Raw genomic sequence first — 9,936 nt, forward strand, 5'->3', positions numbered from 1 at the left:
GTTTGAATAGATAGCAGACACACACGACATGTTTGATTTCACAGTTTACCCATTTGTTGGCCTTGAAAACACCAAATAGAGCAGATTTAAGGATATTTAATCATCACACCAGCTGTCAAAGTGTAAAGGTGTATGTTGATTTATTAGCATTTAAAAAAAAAAAATAAGTAGATGTAATAAGTGAGGTGTCAGTATTCACCTATTTTTAGTCACAAACGGCATAATTTCATATTGGATATTTTTTTGTCATACCCAACTTTCGGTATCTGCCTTGTGTGAACATCTGGTATTTGTCAGTATTTTGATACTCTCGTATAAACCAAGAATACTGAAAGAAGGAAAACATTCCTTCTTTCACCTCGTCTAGGCTTGCTGCCGGTTTGACTTAAATGTTTTACATCATCCCGCAGGCAAACTTTCACATACATCCTCTTCTCCAATAAATCTTTTAGCACTGTCCTTCTGTGGTGTACTCAGCTAGGTGTGGGTACTGGGAATTGAATCAGCTTACTTCACATGCCATTAAGTGGAGCGGGTGAGAATCAAATCCACCTGCCTAGTTGCTGCTAACACAATATGCACTCCATCAAACAGGACCAGTTGGGGTACAATTTAGAAGGTAGAGGACACATCTTGGGCAAATCAAGATTGATATTGCAGGCGTGTATCCACTGTTAGGCTTTGATTGCCAATGTATCTTGTGACAATTGAACGCAGTGGTTACAAAGTGTTCCATTCCATGCACAAAATCTGCTTTGCATACAGTCTCCATCCTGCTGTCTTTTGTAACACAATTTGCCCTACACCAGTCTTCAGAATTAAGGAATCTATAGACATTTGCACTATATTTGACTGGCATTTTGTCTGGTCTTATTACCTGTATCTAATAATTTATTTCCTGAGGTACTACGCATGTAAAACAGACGTCCCTCTTGACATTATGAATGTCATATTATGCTACCTATGTTTTCCATGCCTTTATACGATCCATTTCATTCATAGCCGTGGCTGATTTTCTTATAAAGCCTTTTCACAAAGGACATGCTCTACTTTACAGTGATTTTGTTTAGTATTCTGTGACAAAATGTATGATATCCTTCCATGTATATTACAACGCTGAAGCACTGAAGTGAAAACAGCCCTCTAGCCATAATTTCCATCCTTCTTAAATAAGGGGAAAGATCCTTTGAATTGTGAGTCATTTCGATCGGTGAGTTTGCACTGCAGTCCTTTTAAGATTCTGAACAAGATACTTGATGCCAGAGTTGAATCTGTCGTGCAGTCGGTCATGTATTATGCATTCAATAATAGAACCACATCAGACTGGTTTTGACACCGGACGACAGCTATTTGTTAATCTACGTCGGATATTCAGTGTTTTCTACTCATTCACCATTCCACTCACAGCAGAGGTCCCGATCTATTTAGATGCTCCCGAGTCATTTGGCTGAATTGAGTGTTTATTTATTCACAGTCCTAAAAAGTTTTGGGCCAACTTTTCATTTGTGATTAAAGGTCCTACTGTACATGTGTCAGTTCAGATATCCATTGATCAGCATATCTCTTATTGATAGTATTTATCCTATTACAATTACCATGATACCTTTGTTCTTGCTTTTATTGCAGACTGAAGCTAGTTTTAGCTGTAGCTTAAGAATCTAGACTCATGCTTGTCCATTTTATACAAAACTATAACAAAAATATATTTGGGAAGATAGAAGGAGGGAAGGAGGCTGTAGTTACCTTTACTTTTGAAATTTACTTTTTAAATCAGTTGTGCTGATAATATTCATACACAAGTTTCTTACTGGGTCTCCATCTTCAATGAGGGAAATGGACCAGTTCAGGCTCATATGGAGCAGCATTCTGCCGACTCTGTGGAGCCTCTTAGTTTCGGTGCAGCATGCTCCGTTACTACTTTGTAAACAAAGTAACCCCACTGTGGATGGTGCACTTAAAATAAGGTTCCAGTTTAGGACTCATTTTGAGCAGAACCACCACTCTTATTATAGCTAATCCACTCTTCCCAGGCTAACTCATAGATTCAGCTTCCAACTGTGGTTCAGGAGGACTGAAGCGTGAACCTTTGTCTTTTCCTTTGTCTAATTCCTCCTTAAGATTCTCAAAAAACTTGAGTTAAAGTAATATCTATGTGTGAGCATGTAAGCCATCCAGCAGCATTTCACAATTACTGTTGAAATGTTTAACTACGTTCCAGTAATCCTGGGTACCAGACTTTAAGGATGCACTATATACAGTATAAAGTACATATATCTTATCTCCAGCATGAGAGAAACCTCCTGATACTACTGTATACTACTTCCACATACACTAATAGGCTTTGCATTAAGGACAGTTTGTCCCCAGCTGCAAAAGAAGGACTAATTTGTTTTCCCAATTTCGTTAGCATGTCTGGTGCCTCAGTATAAACTTTTCAGCCCCAGCATACTTAATTATGCAAAGATTTGGAGAGGGAGTAAGTCCGTGGTAAAGCTATTAGCATAAAAAGTATGCCAAACATTGTGTAGCCTGAAGAAAACAATGACAAATACAGTCTCACATTCATGTTAATGGAGCTATTCCTCTAATGTACACACTTCTCATTTTATCTCTCGGGTCTAACCTTTTAAGAAAGCAGGCAAAGGATGAATGACACTCTAAACAATGTGAGCTCATCTTTTTGCCTCATTTTGTGGGTGATGAAGGTGAACTTTTGTGTCATGCAGATGGATACCTGCAGAAGCTTAATGGCAATGCATCTATTCAACCCCAAAAATGGATGAATCTGCCCTCAGGGAGACATTCAATAGCAGCAATAGCACGATAAATGGCTAAACTAAAAATGAAGCAATTTCATTTACACCCACCAGAAAATGGCATGTGGATCTTTTGCAAATGACATTTACAAAAGAAAAAAACGATCAGCAGTACAATTAGAGAGCACACTTTAGATACTCAGATCATTCAATTTCAGATAATTAAATGCCTCAGTTTTTTATTGTAGCACAAGAAGTAGACAATGAAAGAGTGACAGTTGGAGAGAGCGAGGGATGGAAAGGAGAAAAAAGGGCAGTGATGTGAAATTTTAGTTTTATTGTTACTCTGCAGGTCTGTCTTAGCAGCGGTGGAAATAATAGCCCTGGTGCAGCAGGGCCTTGTTGAGCACTCCAGGCAACGGAAATCAAAAGCTTGAAAAAAGCCCTGAGAGCAGCTCATTCAGAGCTAGCTGAGGACCATAATCTTAGAAAATGAATAGCCCGAGGGTTTTGAAAATTAGCATTCCTTTCATAGCTACCTTAGGATGTTTGAAAAAAAAATAATCACTTCGGAACTGAGGCAGTTATGCGTAGCGTAACTCTTTTAGCTCTTTAAACTCCTTTAGTATTTTGGGAAAACAAATGCTTTGATGACTTTCCTGCACTAAAATAGCAACCTCTGTATCATTGACTGTTTGTTTGAGATTATTTTTGGGCATGTCTGCCTTTATTAGACAGTTCAAAGTAGAGAGAGACAACAAAGATTGGGAGACAGTGATGGGGATGACATGCGACAAATCCTAGGCCGGATTCAAGCCGCGTCAGGGCTCATCTGGAAAGTTTGTTTGGAACTTGCACCACCACCAACATATTTTTTTCTCGTCGATTTTGCATTACTGTGGAATGACAGCTGTTGGGTGCAGGGGAAAAGGAAATTGATTTGCGGAGGTCTGCGGTCTCCCAGTATGAAATGGCAAGGTCCACTCATTCAAGGAATAGAACCACAGGAACCACATTTAACTACATTATCACCATGGTGAGAGATAGAAAGCACGGGGGTGAAGTGGGAGTCCGAACCGGCCAGTTCAAACAATGTCTCTTTTCTCGGAGTTGGAAGAATAAAATGTGATCTTGTGCTCCCATATGGGCGCAGAAGACAGGAGAGCGCAGCATGTTGCCGCCACCTGTCAGCTGCAGCTTGTGTTCAGTGAGCGACTGGTTTGAGTCCAAGCAGGAAGATACAGAGTCGGGAAACGATGGCCATTATCAAACTGCTGAGCAAAACCTAATTGAGCTGGATCGCACTGTGCTGGCTTGGTTACCAGGTTCTGTGGATATAGAATCGAATAGAATAGAATCAGGCCTTTATTAGCTCCAAGAGGAATTTGTCCTCGACGGATGTGGGAAGTAACTAAGTACATTTACTCAAGTACTGTACTTAAGTACAATTCTGAGGTACTGGTGCTTTACTTGAGTATTTCCATTTTGTGAGACTTCATACTTTTTACTCCACTACATTTCAGGAGGAAATATTGTACTTTTTACTCCACTACATTTATCTGGCAGCTGTAGATACTAGTTACTTTGTAGAAGTAAGAGTAAGGGTTTAAAACATACAATATGCTCATAAAATATGATGCTTTGTTAGAGTTTAAACTCCCCAACAGTATATGGAGCAGTTAGACCTACAACATTAAAATACTTACTTACAGGTTAATGCATCAATAATATAACATTCAGAAAGGGACCATGAGTACTTCTACTTTTGATACTTACTAGTGCAGAGCGCTGTTCGCTTGTTTATTCAAAGTTTATTAATATTGAACGTGTCGTGTTTTCCACCACTGCTCCTCGACAGGGAAAGACCCAGCAGTGCACAAACAGACAGTAAATACAATGTTCATTCATTCCATAAATTAGACAAGTGTTGACCCATTCATTACATTGCCTATATTACACAGCAGTTCACGCAGAAACCAGAACATCTGAAGGACATAATGACAGACTGAACAGAAATCAGCTGTCAAATGCTAACTGGTATGACTGAGGTGGCAAATCGTTTTGTTTTTGCTTGTAGTGAATGCCATTCTCGATGGTCATATCAGCCCTGTTGCATGAAACCAAAGTGACACTGAACTTAAAAAAATAAAAAAGAAATATGGGTTTTTGAATTGAGAATATTTGGTGATAAGCATGAGGGTCTCATAGCTTCAAAACTGTCAAAAGGAATCTAACATTAAAGGCCTTTTTGTGACCTTCCTATTTTGTTTTGTTGCCATTGTGCTGCTGTGAGATTTCTGCCTTCATCTGAAGCAGCTCTACATGAATGATAAGCTTAAACTCTGAGGCAAACACAACCTCACAGCACAGTGGGGGAAAAATGCCCATTCAAGTGCTTTAGCAGAAAAATTGGACTCCACTTTGCCCTCTACCGCAGGAAGGTTTTGTGCTCTCATCATCATCGAGTGGCAAAGGGAAACCTAAACATCCGTGGAGACAAAAAATATCCCTCTTTGACCTTTCGGAGATGGCATCTGAGAGTAAATACTTGAATAAATGCCTGCACAAGTGCTTTTTGATGAATGCTACAATCTGAGATGGTGATGGGTAATTTTATTTTTACAGATCCCATGGGAAGGGGCCAAATGGAAGTGTGCATAAATACGCTTTGTAGCCCTTTCAGACCGCTGACCTTGACAACGGTAATATAACCTCACACATCCCTCTAAAACCCAGTGAAAGCGCGCAGTGATCTCGGCTTTGGTGCCATTTAACCATTTAATCATTGACACCTTGACAAAAGTCACCCGCGGATGTCACTGAAACGAGCGATGCCACCCGGTCTGTGATGGAGGTAAATGGACTGCATTTGACCGAAGCCGGATTGTATAGAGAGGAAAATGAGGACAAATCATTTGAAGAGGGTGTTATTTACAGTCAGATGACATACAATATAACCCCAGAGTCGGCCCGGTATCTGTCAAGGCGACAGGCTTTTTATCACCGAGCTCCAACTAAAACCAGGTCCTCCGTCCAGACTTATCCCAGGACCAATAGATAAGGCAATCCAATTTTTGTAAACCTAAGCTGGGGGAATTACTAAGCAACATGACAGCTATCCGATTGTTTAATAAATGCTTAAGAAAAAAACAAATCCAGTTTGAATGCTCTTGAATCTAATGGCCATATTTCTTCCTCTCCTATTACTTGTGATGCATGACACACCGGTAATTTGTCTTCAGACTATACCAGGAAACTAATTTCCAGGTATCGATCAAGAGATGAGCTAAAAAAATCCATCCATACAAACTGTGGAACCTCAAATATGAGAGGAATTTCATATAAATATGGCCTGAGAGCTACACACTTATCTCTAATTGCACAGGACACAAGCCAGACGCATATCAGCTGTCACACTGGCAATTACTGTAAAGTTGAAGCACAGTTTTGTTTCCACCTCATTAATACAGTCGCTCTTGTTCTTTCACATCGTTGCCATGTCTGTTCATGTCAGCGTCACACAGTATTTCATTAAACATAATATAAATAGAAATATACACTCACCGAGCACTTTATTAGGAACACCTGTACACCTGTTCACTCATGCAATTATCCATTCAGCGAGTCATGTGGCAGCAGTGCAATGCATAAGATCATGCAGATACAGGTCAGCAGCTTCAGTTAATGTTCACATCAAACATCAGAATGGGGAAAAAATGTGATCTCAGTGACTTTGACCGTGGCATGGCTGTTGGTGCCAGACGGGCTGGTTTGAGTATTTCTGAAACTGCTGATCTCCTGGGATTTTCACGCACAACAGTCTCTAGAGTTTACACAGAATGGTGCGAAAAACAAAAAACATCCAGTGAGCGGCGGTTCTGTGGACGGAAACGCCTTGTTGATGAGAGAGGTCAGAGGAGAATGACCAGAACAGTCTACAGTAACTCAGATAACCTCTTTACAACTGTGGTGAGCAGAAAAGCCTCTCAGAATGCAACACATCCAACCTGGAGGTGGATGTCACTTTGGTAGCCGGTTGACACTGAGCTGAAAGCTGATATCTACCCAGTATTAGTATGGTGTTCCTAATAAAGTGAGTGTAATTATACTATAAGATGAACAACTGATAAAATGAAATTATCTTAATTATAGAACTTTTAACATGAAGGGAATTCAATTTAATGAATAATAATTTATGTGATTAATTATTATCATTGTGACTTGTGCAGATAATGTCCAGCACATGGGACGCATGACAGACACGTGACAACTGTCATAAGGACAATTATATCCCAAAAAATGAAAATATATTATTTTTAGTCAGTATATACTGCTGCTGTTGGTCTTTCATATCTTTCGTCTGTTTGTCAATATCAGGGTCAAACTTGCAGCAAGAAAATTGCCTTCACTGCTAGTGAAAACATAAACAAAATACAATAAAATCATACATATTATTTATTATTTTATGACATGACCTAGACATTATTTGTATATATGTGTTGATGTTGATTAGCCAGATTTCCACCCACAGATTTCCACCCACAAGTATTAATAGAACCAGTGTTTAAGTGGTAATCCTTGTTTTTTATATTATGTCTCCATCTGTGGTGTTTCTGCGCTGCACTTTCCAGAGATCTGTCTGTTCAGCCATGGTGGCTATTGCTGCTAACTACCCAGTTCTTCTTCTTTTTATTCCAAACAATGTAACACACATCACTTCCTGTGCGGCAGAGGATTTTTTCCCAGGAAAGATCCACTAGACACCGGGTGTTTAGGATAGAAAATATAAAAGCTTTCATGAACTGGACACAGGTTGAATCATTATTATGTTATATCATCTGGCAACAGAGAGTAGCAAAATGGACATTTATTTATAAGAAAATGTCACAGATTATTACTTTAATAATTAGTGATTTCTCCATAATAAAGTCTTAAAATATAAATGTGTTTGTGTTAAAGCCTGGTGCCGAAACAAAACTGGAAATAAACCCAAAATGCCCCCCAAGCACAAGTGCTGAGACACATGCGCACACGCACACCTACACACACATACACACACACACACACACACATACACACACACACACACACACAAGAACACTGGTCAAGTTGAAGGGTATGGATGAAAACTATCTCTTTTCCACTGACACACCCTGAGAGACTTCCCAGTGCCCCATGCTGTGATAAGGCCCATTTTCTTCTTTGTCTTTCTTCTGCCATCATGGTGTCACGCCACTCTTCTTCTTTCTCATTAAAGATGAAATATCTATGCCTCTGATCAGGTGAATTTTGTGTAATTAATTAAGAGCCAACAGGCTGTTCCTGTGTTGTCATAAGTACTGTATAAAGCAGCATTTCTGTGTTTAAAAAAAAAAAAAATGCTATTACAGATAATGGAGATAACGTTGGATGATTATTTTATTTTTCCATGTTTTTTTCCACATTCAACCAGGATGCTTTTGTAATGTTGTTGTATTTTTTTAGGTGGGGTGCAACAGCATGAATACTGTGGTGCGTCACTGAGCTTGCTGCTGTGGAAATATCCTCTAAAACCTTGTGGAAAACAAAGATCAGATACAAGACTGAAGATGAAGAAGAAGATGTTCTCTCACGGGAATTTCATTTTCCAGTTTGTGTCATCCAAGTCATTCAATCATGTCATTCACGTATTAATCAAAATACTGCTTTTCTCCTCACCAAATAGTACTGTACTTTTGAAGGTGCTCTAAATTAAAAAAACAAAAAACTACATCTTATATAATAGAGTCTGTTTTTTTGTATCTACGCTTTACCCTAGTTGTTTTTGTGAAAGGGTTCAGCTTGTACTCCCTGCTCTTCATTTTAAAGCTGTGGGTGTTAATGCATTCATGCTCCCTGCAAATTGACTTTTAATATATAAAAGATTAAAATACAGAGGAGCCATCAATAATTGAAGTAAGCATTAGGCAAACAACACAAAAACACTGAGATCAAGAGAAAGATAGCTCAACAAAAGACCGAAAGAAGAAAACGAAGGGGCATCAAACTGCAGAAATGTTTGAGAGGAAAAGAGAAAGACTTGGTAATGCCTTGCTTGCTGCTGCTGTTATTTAACTGTGCTTAACAGTTCATGAGTACAATACATATTTCATACACATATATATAGTACAGATGAAGAAGCCGCACGATTACACAAACCACCAGATCCTGCCCTTTTCACACTTAACTACATGCAATATCTATTAAATCTGCAAAAGCACTGATAATATACAGTATAGTCCATTTATTGCCAAAATGCATATGAAGGCATATAATATATCGGTGTTGTGTGAAAACCATGTAACTCCAAGTTTGTTTTCACTTCAAAGAAAGGATTACCTGCTTCTCTATGGGCTCAGAAACTTCTTTGACCTCTTGGGCTGATGAAACCCTTTCAAAAGCCATTGGATAAACACAAAAATGCATTGTCAGCAAGCTAAAAAAAAAAACAAGGCTGTACTTTTTTTTGTTTTTTTTCGGGGGAAGTTTTGTGAGGGTTACACCCGGTGCTATCACAGCATATTTTCACTACCATACAGTATGTCTCCTCCTTTCCAAAACCCCATTGATGGGAGTTGACAGCTGGTAAAAACTATTGATGTATCAAGACGTTGTCAGTCTACATCAGCTGCATCACAGTGAAGTCAATGAGCTCCCAGGACATTACAGTTTGCCAATGGACTATTGATGGGCATGTTGATGTGTTAATGTGGACGGGCCCCGGGGTGCCGCTCCTAATTTTTATTTCACATTCACTTCCAAACGAACTAATTTAAAAAGACAGAAGGCACCGCTGATTGAGTAGCTTTTAGAGAGGCGATTAGAGGGAGAAGAGAGGGCTACATGCTACTGTAGTGAGTCATACACCTATTGGGAATCAATGACCCTCACACAATGATTGCAACGTGTTCTAACAAACGGTATTGATTCTTGACATCCAGCAGGCTTCATCGTTGTGTTATCTCTAAATTATTTTCTCTGACTGAGACATTAAAGCACATAAGGAGAGTCATAAATCTGAGCTTGAGACTCGCTGTCGGAGCGGGCACGCAACACAAATACAAAAATATCTGTCAAAAAAAAAAGGGGAAAGTTGAAGTTTTCAGCGCCACTGGAATTCTGATGTGGATCAAGTAAACACAATGAAAGCCAGAAAAAGTAA

Source organism: Centroberyx affinis, unplaced genomic scaffold (genome assembly GCF_046629955.1).
Source record: "Centroberyx affinis isolate AG114_WGS23_722 - 3 ecotype Tasmania unplaced genomic scaffold, CSIRO-AGI_Caff_v1 ptg002132l_1, whole genome shotgun sequence".
Lineage (NCBI taxonomy): Eukaryota > Metazoa > Chordata > Actinopteri > Beryciformes > Berycidae > Centroberyx > Centroberyx affinis.